At 38.9% G+C, this 14,230-nt stretch overlaps 1 long non-coding RNA gene across 1 annotated transcript; it reads left to right on the forward strand.

Moving 5' to 3' along the window:
- Positions 1–227: 227 nt before the first annotated feature.
- Positions 228–13,939, forward strand: LOC143268371 (uncharacterized). The gene is made up of 2 exons (XR_013044225.1): positions 228–378; positions 13,324–13,939. It is a non-coding gene; the product is annotated as an uncharacterized LOC143268371 (long non-coding RNA).
- Positions 13,940–14,230: the final 291 nt, after the last annotated feature.

The following is a 14,230-nucleotide window of genomic DNA, read 5'->3' on the forward strand; positions in this document are numbered from 1 at the left end:
AGATAGAGCCATAAAGTTTACTAATAGATCAAAGGTAATTGGAATAGAAGACAGTCCACTAAGATTCCATGCTTTGGGACATGAGCAGACAGAATGAGGGGGTTCCCAGTAACTGTAAGGGTCACCTGTGGATAAGACAGAGGCAGAGCAGAGACTGGAGTTCAGAACAGAGGTCAACATTTTAGAAGTTTCCTGTGTAACCGTTCTTATGTGATGGCATTAGGCAAGATCAAGAGGACTGTGGGTATCCTTAGGAAGCAAAACAAATTCAAAGAACTGCTAGTGTGGTCGAAGGGAAAACAGGATAGGGGTGTGTCCCATGTGGAAGAAAGGAGCCATCAATCACATGCTAGTGACATCAGTTTTATCTCCATGAAGGTATGTTTCTTGCAGTAATCAAGATGCTTGCTCTTGATTTTAGTTGTTGATACAAAGAGACATTTAGAAAACTGCCCTCCTTTCCTACAGGTTGTTAAAAGTTTATTCATCATGATTCTAGACAATCATCAAACATTTTTGCAGTCTTATCTTTTATATTTCAAGAAAATTTGTCTATTGTTAACGGCACATATTCCTGGAGTTCTTTAAGCACTTGCGTTTTGCAGTTTGTGCATTTCCTCTGATCCTTACGCTCTCTCAGTGTCTTTGTTTCTATTTCTACACTTGTTTGATGGCAGCAGCTTCTAACTCTTTTTATGAGACAGGTACATCACTAATTTTTCATCTAAGTTATTCATACCTGCATGTGTCTATCTCACACTGATAAAGTTTTCTGATAAGCTTGATTTGGATCTTTAAGGCTGAAATATTATATCCACTGCATCTTTATATGGACATATTTCAGGATGGTAAGAAGAGATGCTCTGCTTTACCATTTTTTTCTTTCATTTTAATTGGCAGATTAAAATTTTGTTGTTACTGTGTATAACGTGATGCTTTGAAGTACACGTACATTGCTCAGTGTTTAAATCTCGCTAAATGGCATGCCTATTACTTCACATAGAAATAATTTTATGTCGAGAACACTTAACACTCTTTTTATCTGAAGGATACAGAAGAGTTGGCACAGGAGACATCCCAACAAAGATGTTAAATTTCTTGAAGACAGAAGTTAGTTCAAGCTTTGGGATTCCAAAACCCCTAAAGCAGGAGGTGCGCAGTTATTGACAGCTCACTTACTTCACGTATACACACAACAACAGCCTTGCATGTGAACTGGCCTCACCAATAGACAGACTTCTGTCCCTTCTTCCAAGATAGACTTGGAAACTAACTAATTGTGTATGTCAGATACCAAACCCTCTGGTATACATGGAATGCAGTAGTCTTCAAATTATCATGAGCATGGGCCTGTATAAAAACACACATGGTGCATCTGAAAAGGCTTTTGCAAATAACACCTTTATAACTATAGAAAATGCTTCTTGTGTACTCTAAATAGAACATTTCTTTTCCCATGCTGCTCACAAGTCTTCTTTATATTGTATATCCATTGCTACAAGGTATAGCTTGCAAAAATTACCAATTTTATATGCCATCTATTATACTGATGCACAATTAAAAAATAACAGCTAACATTTTTAAGAATGAATGCATAAGGAATCCTGCTTCACACGAGCTATCTCACCTAATTCAAATAACTCTGAAAGGTAGAGGACGAGATGAATATTAGAATTTATTAGTTTGTTGATTAAATGTCACACAAATAGCCATATTATCCTAGACTCAATATTGATAGTTACTACATCTTATTATCTCACAATGAAGCTTTGAAATCTAAGGATATGTGACTTAGTAAGTCTCTCCCTTATCTAAGCACATGCAATTTCTGTGATACTTCCAGCAATTACATCTCTTCATGGGAGCTGTCCGGACCCTTGTGGTTCTTCCAAGTCTCCTTTTATGGTGCTCTTCTGTTTGTCTAGACAACTAGGTAGTATCACTTGCTTACTTAGATTCTCCACCTCCTGATGATCCTAAGCTCCATATGACCTTCCTAACCAAAGGCCTGCTGCTAATAGCCAACTTCAGTACTCCTGACTCAATTTTGTGTTTGTTTACTTTTGTTTTTGTTTTCCAAGACAGTGTTTCTCTGTATAGCCCTGACTGTCCTAGAATTCACTCTGTAGACCAAGTTGGCCTCAAACTCAGAGAGCTCAGCCTGCCTCTGCTTCCTAAGTGCTGGGGTTAAAAGTGTGGGCCACCACTGCACTGCTCTGATTCAAATTTTTAAAGGAAAGAATCTGCTTGGCTCCATTTCTCTTCTAAAATGTAGAATAATAAAGCAAATGAGAGATGTGATAGGGAGTGAGTTTGATTTCCTTCAACCTTTAATAACAAGAACGTATCCAGAAAGACACAATAAAAGTTAAAGTCATGTAAGTAGACAAAGTTAGATATCTTATAAATGACTTATTTCTTCCTTTAGGATGAGAAATGAAAGATAAAACCAAAGGGGTTTTGCCCAAGCAAGAATGTGGAATAAATAATGGAGAGCAGTATTTGCCCAAGCTCAGACTGCAACAAACACATATAAGATTAATTCAACATGTTGAAAACAGAAAAGCAACATCGGTCAACTTGACTAGCACTTCTGTGTTAGTTAAGAAGTGTTTGAATCCACTCTTCAGGCTCATGTTGTCTGATTTGAATCACAAAAACCTAGGGAGCTTAGACAAGTTAGGGTCTAGGGAAGAAAAGGTCAGAAGGTAAATCAGGTCCCAACCTGTTAACAATCTAACTGTTATGAACCAACTTCAAGCCTTAAATCAACCAACCATGTCCAAGGTATTAAATAGGGATGCTTACTAGTGCAAAATGTTGCCTGCTGTGTACCGTGTTTATGAATCCTTTGCAAAATAAATAAATGTGACAGCTGCTGAGCAGAATATTCAAACTAAGAATGAGAAAAGGGAATAATCATGTTGCTATACATTCCATCGAGGATGAAAATGTCACATTGATTTTATAGAACTCCGGTTCAGGTGACACTAAACATATCCAATCTATACCCACCTTTTCTGATATTTCCAGATGGTACAACATTGTGATAGAATGATACTTGATTCAATCTGCCTCCCCTTGAATAAATCTAGAAATATATGAGATAGAAACATGAAGAGTAGAAATTTAGGAAACACTCAAACTATTCCTTTTTGCTAAAAAATAAGATGAGTTTCCCTTTGTTTCTTTTGTGCCTCCCAATTTTTGGCCTCCAAATTTCCTGTGAGTTTGCACAGAGAAGAATCCACATAGCTGAGCATTTCAAAGACAAAGACCAAAGCAAAACCTTAGGCAATAGGCTTAGCCACCTGCCGGTTCCTGCCCGGTCACACTTGTTTCTTAGGAGCCACCTCTTGCTCTTCCATGGTGCAAACGTGGTTCTGAGGACTGGTCCAGCCTGAGCTCCTTCTCACTGCTCCATTTTCTACCATTCTGACTGTGCTTTCATTGGTCAACTGAATGGATTTCCATAAGGACATCTTAGTTTTCCCGTTTTTCTCACCTCCTTTCTACAAAGACAAAATGCTAAGTGGTTTATATTTCCATATAGTAGCTTGTCTAGAAAAGTCCTAAACATAGCCAGTTTTATATGTTCAGGGTTCATCTCTGGATCATCCTCTAATTTGGTCAGCTAGCTTGTAAGTTGATGACTCCTTTGGAGGTCCCCTAGTAGGTTGATGAATAGACTAGCATGGAATTTGGTTTCTTAATAAATAAAATGGCCATGTGGCTTCACACAGGGAGTGGAAAAGCAAGTTTATTACTTTCAAGTGTTGGCCTCAAGTGAATATTGTCTACTTCCACTTCATGTCATACCCTGTCTTCTAAACCCCTTGGTTAGCTACCAAGTTATATCACATGCTGTGTACATTTGAATATATATTTGACACAGAGGCTTTGAGCATTTCATTTTCTTTGTACCTAGAGCCTTCTATGCCATAACTTTTTGTCTAAGATCACTATAATTTTGAACTTTTAATTATTAAATATATAAGATGGGAAAAATTAACCACTATTTTCAGGTTAGTTTGTGCATCACAGTGCTCTACATGACTCAGGCCTGCTGAGGACCTCAGTATAAGCTAAATTCAGGATTCAGGTTACGACTGAGAATAGTATCAGGAAATCATATTAATAAAAAGATATGAAGACTAAAGTACATAAACCACCCCAAATTAAGAGCATGGGGTAGCAATCATTCTCTACCATGATGAGTATAAAGATTGAAAATAAAAGAAGAACAGGAGAGGGCCAGTTATCCCTTTCAAACCCTCGTGGCTTTGAAAAGCAGTTTTAGGCTGAGCAAGGTATCCCAGCATAGGCCCCAGGCTCCAAAACGCCAGCCCATGCACCAAGAACAGGTCCCAGCTCCACTGCCTGGGGGCCTCCCAAACAGTTCAAGCCAATCAACTGTCTCGCTTAACCAGAGGGCCTGGTCCAGTTCCATGGGGGCTCCTCAGCCATTGGTTCATAGTTCATGTGTTTCCACTAATTTGGCTATTTGTCCCTGTGCTTTTTCCAATCATGGTCTCAGCCTTGGTGTAGGGAGGAGGGGGCTGGATCTGCCTAGGCTGTGTCTACCAACCTGGGCTGACTCCCCAGGGGAGAACTTGCCTTGGAGGAGGTGGGAATGGTGAGTGGATTACAGGGGCAGGGCTGGGGGTGGGAGGAGGGAGGATGGGGGAATCCATGGCTGATATGTGAAATTAAGTTAATTATAAAATAAAAATATTTTTTTTAAAAAAAAAGCAGTTTCAGGAATGAGATCCAAAGGAAATATAGTCTAGGCCAATGCTTGCAATGTAACACAGAAACTACTTCAAACTGCCAAAGGCATATTGGGCAAGTATTATTAATTAGAGTTACATATGCTGAGAGCTAGGGACCACAGTCCCTTAAGTCACTGATTTCATGGGTCTAAAGAGACCCCATAAAAGCCTGGTGATGGTGGCATATGCCTTTAATCCCAGCACTTAGGAGGCAGAGCCAGGCCCAGGCCCATCTCTGTGAGTTCGAGGCCAGCCTAGTCTACAGAGCAAGATCTAGGACAGGCACCAAAATACACAGAGAAACCCTGTCTCAAAAAAACCAAAACAACAACGAGAGAGAGAGAGAGAGAGAGAGAGAGAGAGAGAGAGAGAGAGAGAGAAAGAGAGACCTCATAGAAGAGTCTAGCTTCAGAAAGATTTTTCGTGAGGTACTGGAAGAAAGCAAAGAGAAAAGTAAAGAAGACCATGAAATAGGACATTTGCAAAGATAAAAAGCAAGTTTGGGGTCGTTTTTCTGACATTGCACACATGTGTGTTGCTAAGAAACCATAAAGCTTTTTGTAGACGCTTTCTATTCACAATAAGAATTAAGAGATCTAGGGCTGAGGGGCAGTTCAATGGCCAAGTGCTAGAGTTAGCAAGTGTAAAGTACTAGTTCAGAGTCTCTGTTGGATCATGGTCCAATAATTGAGTTGTGTGAGAATTCTGAGAACTTGTGAGAACACTCCAAGAAAACAAGACAAGAATCGTGTGACCTTGGTGTCTTTAAAACATAGAATTATTCTTGGTGTACCAGATAGGAGTGATCTTACTTCAGATTATTTATTACAGCTGCTTATTGTTATTTGTTTATATGCCTCTGTGAAAAAAAAAAACATTTTTGCTGTGTACATGCTTGTCTGTCACATGTGATTTGCCTTTGTGCTTGGATACTTTATTCATATGACCTTTCTTAACCCTCAGAATACAAATTGTCTGATGCTCTGAATAAAGTTGGCTATTGTATGAGACTTCAGTCTGCCTCATTTTTAGCCTCCATTCTCCCAGGTCCCACCTCCTCTAAAGAGTTGACAGTTCTCTGTAGCTGAAGTTTTCCTGTGTCCTGCCTGGTTGGCAGCCGCTCAGACCCAAGTAAACACACAGAGGCTAATATTAATTAAAACTGCTTGGCTGTTAGCTCAGGCTAACCACTGACCAGCTCTTACACTTAAACTCATTCCATTTCTGTTCATCTATATGTCGTCACGTGTTCCATGGCTTTACCTGCTGTGCCATTACATGCTGCTCCCTGGATGGCAGACTGGTGTCTCCTGACTCAGCCTTCCTCTTCCCAGAATTCTCCTTATCTCCTTTCTTGCCTATACTTCCTGCCTAGCTACTAGCCAATCAGCATTTTATTTATCAACCAATCAGAGCAACATATTCACAGCCTACAGAGCAATATCCACAGCAATCTTCAGCGATACAAAAACAAACACAGAAGTTTAAGAATGAAGAAATCTGAAGGAAAACTGTGTTCTCAAAAGACACACATTTTTTAATCTTATAATCAAGAATAGAGTTTTCACTCCATAAATATGCTAAGTTGAAGGATGCATGGGTAACTGGGTGGAAGCAAGAAAGCTAACCACAGTGGACTGTTTACCATATGCTGGGTAATATGCCTGCATAAATTTAGGGATTTTTCTCACTGTTGTAGATTAGGAAATTGGGGGACAAAGAGAACAGATCCATGTTCAAAGAACTAGAAAGCAATGGTTTGAGTAGACAACTTTCTAGTTTCTTGTTCTTTTCTCTAAATAGTTGTTAACTGTGTATTCAGATTGGACGTAATTAAAAATACTTCATTGTAAGAAAAAAGGAAAGCAAGTAGGTAGATGTGTTGGTCCTTCCGCAGCATAGAATGCCAGGGGCATCCTTAATTTTTGTTCAGTCTAGCATCTGTAGATTGGCTTGTTCTGCCTGTCATCTGTGCATCAGCTTGCCTCTTCAGGACCTGTGGTCTTCTGTGTGTTTATTTGCTATGAGTAGTCATTGTCTTGTGGTCACTGACCCAAGTCATTTGAAAATATTATAGTCTTTTGGGTGGTCACACACTAAGGCCAATGGTATCATGTGTTATTTATCACATGTAACAAAATTATATGGCTAGCAAAAACAAAAATAACAACACAAATTATAGAGAGATGCTTACATCTTTAGATCCACAGCCACAGCGCACTGTGTTCCTTCTGAAAAGCAGGTATTAATTCACATTATATTATGCTGTAGAATTAAAAAGAATCTGGAATTTATAAGCTAATTGACTTGAAATAATCACAGACAATGGAGTAATAATGTCTATGTGTTTATACTTTTCCATATGTAACCTGACCTACATGTTTAAAAATGCAAACTAATTTCTGAATTTATTTGTAATTATACCATTATTTATGTTTCTGTCAAGCAAGTTTTAGTGTAGTACACTGTTATTTTGTGTAAGATAATTGACAGATTCTTACAAGAAGACAAAAGGTACAGAGTGCATATATATTGAATTTCCAGTTTGCTTCTCTGACATTAAAATACTAACTTTTTAAAAGTCTCATTATACTACATTTGCTGCCATAACATATTAGTCTTTCATGATCAAATATATATTAACCACACATCTGTCAGCTGACAGTAAATCCAGTCATGCCCATTTTCTTATCATAATATGGTCACAAAAACTGATAAAAGATTCTTAGCTAAACTGCATTTCCAAGAATGTCAGTGCTTTTTGTTACCAACTGGGGCCAGAATAGGGGGTAAGAACAAGTATATGAAATCTATATACATACTCTAAACACTGAGAAATGATCTGTAGGACAGAGATGATTTTATCTTTTTCTGAACAATGACCTAGCAAATAAATTCCTTGAAGGATCATCCTGAGAGACAGAATATCCTGCTCCCAGCTCAAGTCTTCTACTACTAGAGTCCTGGTCTTAAAAGATTGAGGCAGCTCAACACCTTTATGTCCATTGCCTCCAAACACAACTGTTGCCACATCATGTGCTCATGAAATAAATGTGAATCTAATCTATTTCTCACATCTAAATGTTCACAACAAGGTGAAGGAAAATGATAGTGGAGAGTTTTAATGCAGTCACTGCATGATAAGAAGTTCTGCTGAGGTATGTTGACATACTCTTTCTGCAAATACCGTCTTGCATCCACTAATTCTATGGTGAATGAGGAGCTTCTACACAGATAAAACTTGAGATGCAATTGATGCTTAGATGTATCTAGTTTCCATGAGGAGGAACTGGCAACATCCCTGAGAGAGAATTAACACATGGACAAAGTATCCAGAAGAGTAAACAGATCTCTTCCGTAGGAGTGTTGGGTACCAGGCAGGAGGGACTGGGAAGAATGGCCTCTAGAGAAGCTTCATGCTTGTTACTTGAGCTCACTGAGACTCAGCAAATATGGAAGAAGGAGAGGATCCTATGAACCCCTGAGACAACTCCAAGCCCTACAGCTTTTGAGTGCCCAAGCCAGTCAGTCTCCTGTGAAAGCCTCTTACTGAGAGCACCCCACTCAGAGGAGGAGAGTAAGCAGGATAGAGACAAGTAAGCAGTTGCAGCTAACTCAGAACCCCATGGTATAAGAAATCTATCGTTAATGGCTGTGATAGTTCAGAGTAGTCAAAGCCAGTTCCTTAGACCACGAGTGATGAGTCCACAGCCACAGGCCAGGTTGTGAAGTTTAATGGACTCTCCTATTAGAAGGAGTTTGTACATCATCCTAAGAGCTTTTGAAACATTTGAATAAAGAGAACAGTTTGATCAAATTTATATTTTAGGACATTTATTCTGGTGGCCTGAGAGGATAGCCTGAACTAAATGAGTTTCCAAACATACTGGCTTGACTTGAACTAGCAAATTATCTTACCATGGATAAACCAGAACAACACATAAGAATTTCAGAGGAATTCAAGTGCATTTAGCTGAAACTAAACAGCCAAGAAGTACATGGAAAAGTTAAGACAATTGAGCAATGACAAGTAAAAAGTTTAAGTGTTTCATTTGTGACAAAAGGAGGGGAAGCAACATCGTGACTTCTAAACTGTGTTTACAATGAGATAAAGAAATTGCAAAAACCATACACACTTGGAAGATCCTGCAAATGATGAGAATTATATGCTATATTTTAACCTTTAAATATCATCAAATGGCAACCGTTAAATTAAGTAGATTCTTGAAGAAATGAATTAAACATTTAGTCAGTGGCTTCCCAAGAAATATTCAGTTCAATAATCCATAAAATATCCTATAGCTCTCTCTCTCTCTCTCTCTCTCTCTCTCTCTCTCTCTCTCTCTCTCTCTCTCTCTCTCTCTCCACAAGAGAACTTCTGGTGGCTTTAAATCATTCTTACCCATTTACATTTCATACATTAAGCAGCATTACATTGGATTGGAAATAAAAAAGCTTGCTTTGGGAAATAATCTTTGTGACTCACCCTTTTCACAGACTACAGCTACCTTATCTTGATGCTTGAGATGATGAAAATGCACAGATTTCCAAATACTCAGAAGACCCTATTTAGGCATACTCAAAATGAGTTAGGAAGCTACTTATATGAAGTTAAGATGCAATCTATAAGTACAGTTAGAATAACATTAAGTAAAGTCAGAGTTCAAGAGGAGACACGAACAGCTCCATAGGTTTTAACAACATTCTAGCTTCATGGACATTATTGGTATGAACCTCCATTTGCATCTGAGAAAATCTTGATCTTTCCTCAATTACCCTTCAGGCTAGATATTCCAGGACTGTTTTATCCCCCTATAAACATGCACACAGGGGAAGATACTCATAACATTATTTGTAGAGATACTCAAACATGATGTCCTTGATCTGTGAAGAATTTCATAGAGACTGGTTCAGTCACAAAAATATTCTATGACTGCCCTCCATCTGTTTTAAAATAACTTCACAATAATGTATGATTTCTATTCTTATTTTGAAACCACTGGCATTTGCTCAATCCATAAACAAAAACACCATTCTTTAAACCACCAGACATCCAGTATGCAATTTTCTTCCCTAATACTTTGTCTAAAAGAAAGGTTACACTGGATATTTACTGTAACCATTGTACATGTATTGGCCCTCTGCAGCCAGCTAGTTAAATTCATTTTAATGAGTCACATTGTGAAGCACTATATTTTTGTTACTAAATTTATTAACATATACTTATGGGCATACAGTTATACTGTTTTATTTTTCTTGTGGTGTTTGCGTTAGGACTAATTTTTACTAATTTTCTTTGTTTGTCCAAGGAATATTTTTGTCTTCTTAAACCACATGAATTATCTTTGATGTAGTTACCAAGAAAGAATGCAAGTTTCCATACCCTTTAGAAATATATTCCTAATATGCGTTTGTCCATACACATGCAAAATGGCTTCCATTTCGTCAATCTCATGTATCAGAAATAGAAGACAGCAGATACAACAGGGTTCCTATGTCAGTGAATTTAACACTTGGGTCCAGGATCCCCATGTGTGTTTTTTAAGACAAACTAAAAGTGAAGTAATGAAATCAACAACATGAGAGAGATTTTATGGACAATTACGTGCACTCTCAAAATCTTCATCTTTTCAAATATGGTTGAAAAGTAATTGCACCTTGATTTATGAAGTAAATTGATATTAAATGAGTTAATAAACATTTCACTATTCACATCCATGAGTATTTACCCTCAAATCCGCATATGTTTGCATCATATTATGTAAATGTATATGTGCATAAAACATACTAGACTGACTTATAAGATATTCCACAGTGGGGCAGAATTATGTGAAGACCTGAGTTAGATAAAGAGTTGAATGACCTTATTTTCCTATTAAGGCCAGTTATATACATGCATCATTGCTAAATAGGAAATTGGAAATTTATTCAATGTCAAGAAAAGCCATTTAGCCACTGATGATTCACATTTTGCCTCGAGTAGTCTGGCAGACCGGCAGATCACTTGTTGGCAAATTTGAATGGTATTAAATTGAACAGGTAAAAAAAAAATAGGCTTGTGAATTAACCAAATTAAATTTGTGATACGTATTTCCGAATAGCACGGGCAAGGGAATGCTGATGTAATTTCCAGAAAGTGCAAGGATTCATAGCACAGTCATTCTTTCCAAAACCAAACCTCCAGGGTGTTCCGGAGTCCCCGGAACTCAGATAACAGAACCAAGCTGTGCACTGTGCAGTGGGTCTTGAGGTCCCCAGTCTCCTTGCACCACAGTTGCTGGTCCTCTTCTGTCAGAAAGATGGTGTGAAAAGCAAGGCCCCGTGGGATCTAGCTTGGAAACCACATGGATTTCTGCTCATTCCTTTGATAAGCACCGTCCCCATTTCCAGTCCCATTCACTGCCATCTTGATTCTGATTCGGACTTTGGCTTCCAGTTTCTAACTCTTTCCTGGAGGCAGATGATTCCTTGTCTCCTGATTTCCTCTGGTTCACGATTTTCAGCTTTCAATGACAGTGGATATAGCTTGAATCTGTAATTCTGTCTTCCCTCTTCTACTACTCATCCCCTTTCAAATGTCTGGTGATTAAAAAAAAAATCTCTATGGTATTCCGGATACCCACACATTCTAGGGCAGAAAGGAATTATCCTAACATTCACGTCACTGAATGGTACAGGGAAGCCCCATTATACTTCTCAGAATAAACTAATGCCATTCAGTCCAAGGGAATATGAGCTGGTTCTCAGAGAGATGCTGCTCAAACTCCTTGCACATTTTCAGAATGTTTTTTTGTTTACTTTTGTGTGTCCAACATAACAACCAAAATATAATTTCAGGAGAGGTAGGCAGAACCTGGAAGTGCCTCTCTTAGACGGTGATTTTTAGTTTTTCCACAAATCCAAGTAAAATCAAAATATAACTAATTTAGAACACTAAACTCACTCCAAGGACCTGACTAGATCCTTCAGCAAAATTAGAGTGCCTGGGCGCAGTCCCAAGAGACAAGCCGATGTCCTGATGTTTCAAAAACAGTAACAAAGAGAGCTGAGGTTTCCAACCGCCAGTCTTTTTCCTGTTTTTAAACACACAGATCTTGAAGTACTGATTTTAACCATAGCAAACCTATCCTGGGCCTCCAGTCTGGATGTCACTGGAAGGTAAAGACTCTTTCAGACAGTACCATTCCATGTCTGGGATGAATGGAGATTTTCTTTCCAAAGTGTTCTCTATTTTTACATGGCAGTTCTCTGACCTCCCAAATGTCATAGCTATGAGCTTGGGATCCCCTGACAGGTTTGTTGCTGTGTTTCTCAGGGGAGTGATTGGCAGATGAGGTTCCCAGGGGCACCCACCAACCTTAGAAACAGTCTTGGTCATTGACTTTCCTCTTGGGAAAAGTGGCAAAAGCCCATGGTTTGTAAAGTCATGATCTCCAAACATTTCATTGTCTCCTAAAGAGTCTGCTCTCCCACCCTCTGCCCAGGGGTGCCCTAAATACACGTTTACATCTCACTCGTTCACCTACTGTCAGGCAGTAGGCAAAGAATGGCATCTGCTGACAATGGGAAATGGCACACCAAAAAGGCAGAGACGCAGCATCGGAAACAGCGAAGTCAAAGCTTCCAGTTGTTTCCCTAAATGAATCTGAAAGGCACAGAACCTACAAGTGCTTCTCACATGGGAAAATCTCCTCAGTGTTTCCAATTCACACCATATATTGGTTTGATACTGTATGTTGGTCCTGTATGTCATACAGAGGACTGGAAATAGAGTGGCACTTAGCCCTAGGCAGAGGTCACTTGGCTTCAGCATCACGATTACACGCCTTCAGAGGGTGATGATTTCACAGTTGTCTTTGCATATGTCAACTGTTCCCACAAACAGGGACTCATGGGAATGGAACCTACATGTTGATGGGCAATTTCCAACACAGACCACAGCTTTCACACAATTTACATGTACAAAGACATCATAAGACAATATTACCATCAGTCATGATCTACAAAAGGTTAGGTCATCATCTAATCTTTCCCCCTCCAAGAATGACAAAATGTGTACATGTTGGTAGTCACAGCTAGTTCATGCTTTTAATAACCAACACAAGAAATTAAAGGGCATCCTGTTTAATATTAGACAAAAAAAAACCTAAGACAATGTATATGGCACAGTATTCACTTATATGTAATTATAATAATATTAATTTTTATTTCTAATAATATGAACATCTTTTTAATTCTGTGAATATTAATTATCTCTAGAATGCCTACATGCTGCTTCTGATCTATTCCTGGTCTTTGTTCCTGTCTCTAATTCCTCAGTATAGTTAATGTTACTAGATGGGTGGAGGTTAATGGATGTGTGACTAACTGCTATTATTTTTATATTTTCTCTTTAACATTTATTCCTTTAGAACTTCAAATTCCCACTGTTGTCTAAAATGTATCCCAATACCTTTAATGAGCTTTTCCCATTTTACTTAAAGCATTTTGATTTCCTTATTTCCTCGGTTTCATAAATCATCAAGTTCTATATTTCTTCCACCTCCTCCAGTGATCCAGAACATCTAAGGTTTTACAGGCTCCAAAAAACAGCACAGTGAGCCATGTTCTACCTGCTGCTGTGACAGAGAACCTGAGCCTGGGTGCTTCACTCTAAGTCCCAACAACTGAACTGAAGATATGTCAGAAGCTGCCTTTGACAATGCCTATGAATGCCTACGATCAGGTAACAATGGTCACTGAGTCATTCCGAGACTATCTGGTGCTGGTGCCTAGAGAGCCAAGCTGAGGCAGCTCACTCATGCCAAACATCATCCACAAGGAGCTAAGCAGTGGGAGTGGCATGCTACGGTGATCAGGACATAGGAAATCAGTGCATGTGGCAGAATTCCAAACAAGCTGAACGCTCAACGCAAGTCGATGCCGTTAGAGAGGAAGAGGGGGTTAGGGCATGGGTGCTGACAGTTCATCATGCTACTGGGATGTTCATTAGTCATGTGACCTGGAGCAAAACACCTATGGCATCTCATTTCCCCTGTAAAATGAGAATATTCTCTGTTCCTGTCGCTGACAGCTAATGAGAAAATGAAAGCTGCTAGATCATATGAAATCATGTAAAGAATTGTACCTGGCAGACAGTAAGTGTTCAATAAACACTTCCGTTCTCAGCATCGGTATTCATATTACCAATAATGAAAATGTTGCTACTTTGTAGGGAGAACAGGAAGAAAAAAAAATGGGATTATAAAAGAAGAGACTGGCCGGGCGTTGGTGGCGCACGCCTTTAATCCCAGCACTCGGGAGGCAGAGCCAGGCGGATCTCTGTGAGTTCGAGGCCAGCCTGGGCTACCAAGTGAGCTCCAGGAAAGGCGCAAAGCTACACAGAGAAACCCTGTCTCAAAAAAACCAAAAAAAAAAAAAAAAAAAAAAAAAAAAAAAAAAAAAAAAAAAAAAAAAGA

Source organism: Peromyscus maniculatus, chromosome 13 (genome assembly GCF_049852395.1).
Source record: "Peromyscus maniculatus bairdii isolate BWxNUB_F1_BW_parent chromosome 13, HU_Pman_BW_mat_3.1, whole genome shotgun sequence".
In the NCBI taxonomy this organism is placed as follows: Eukaryota; Metazoa; Chordata; class Mammalia; order Rodentia; family Cricetidae; genus Peromyscus; species Peromyscus maniculatus.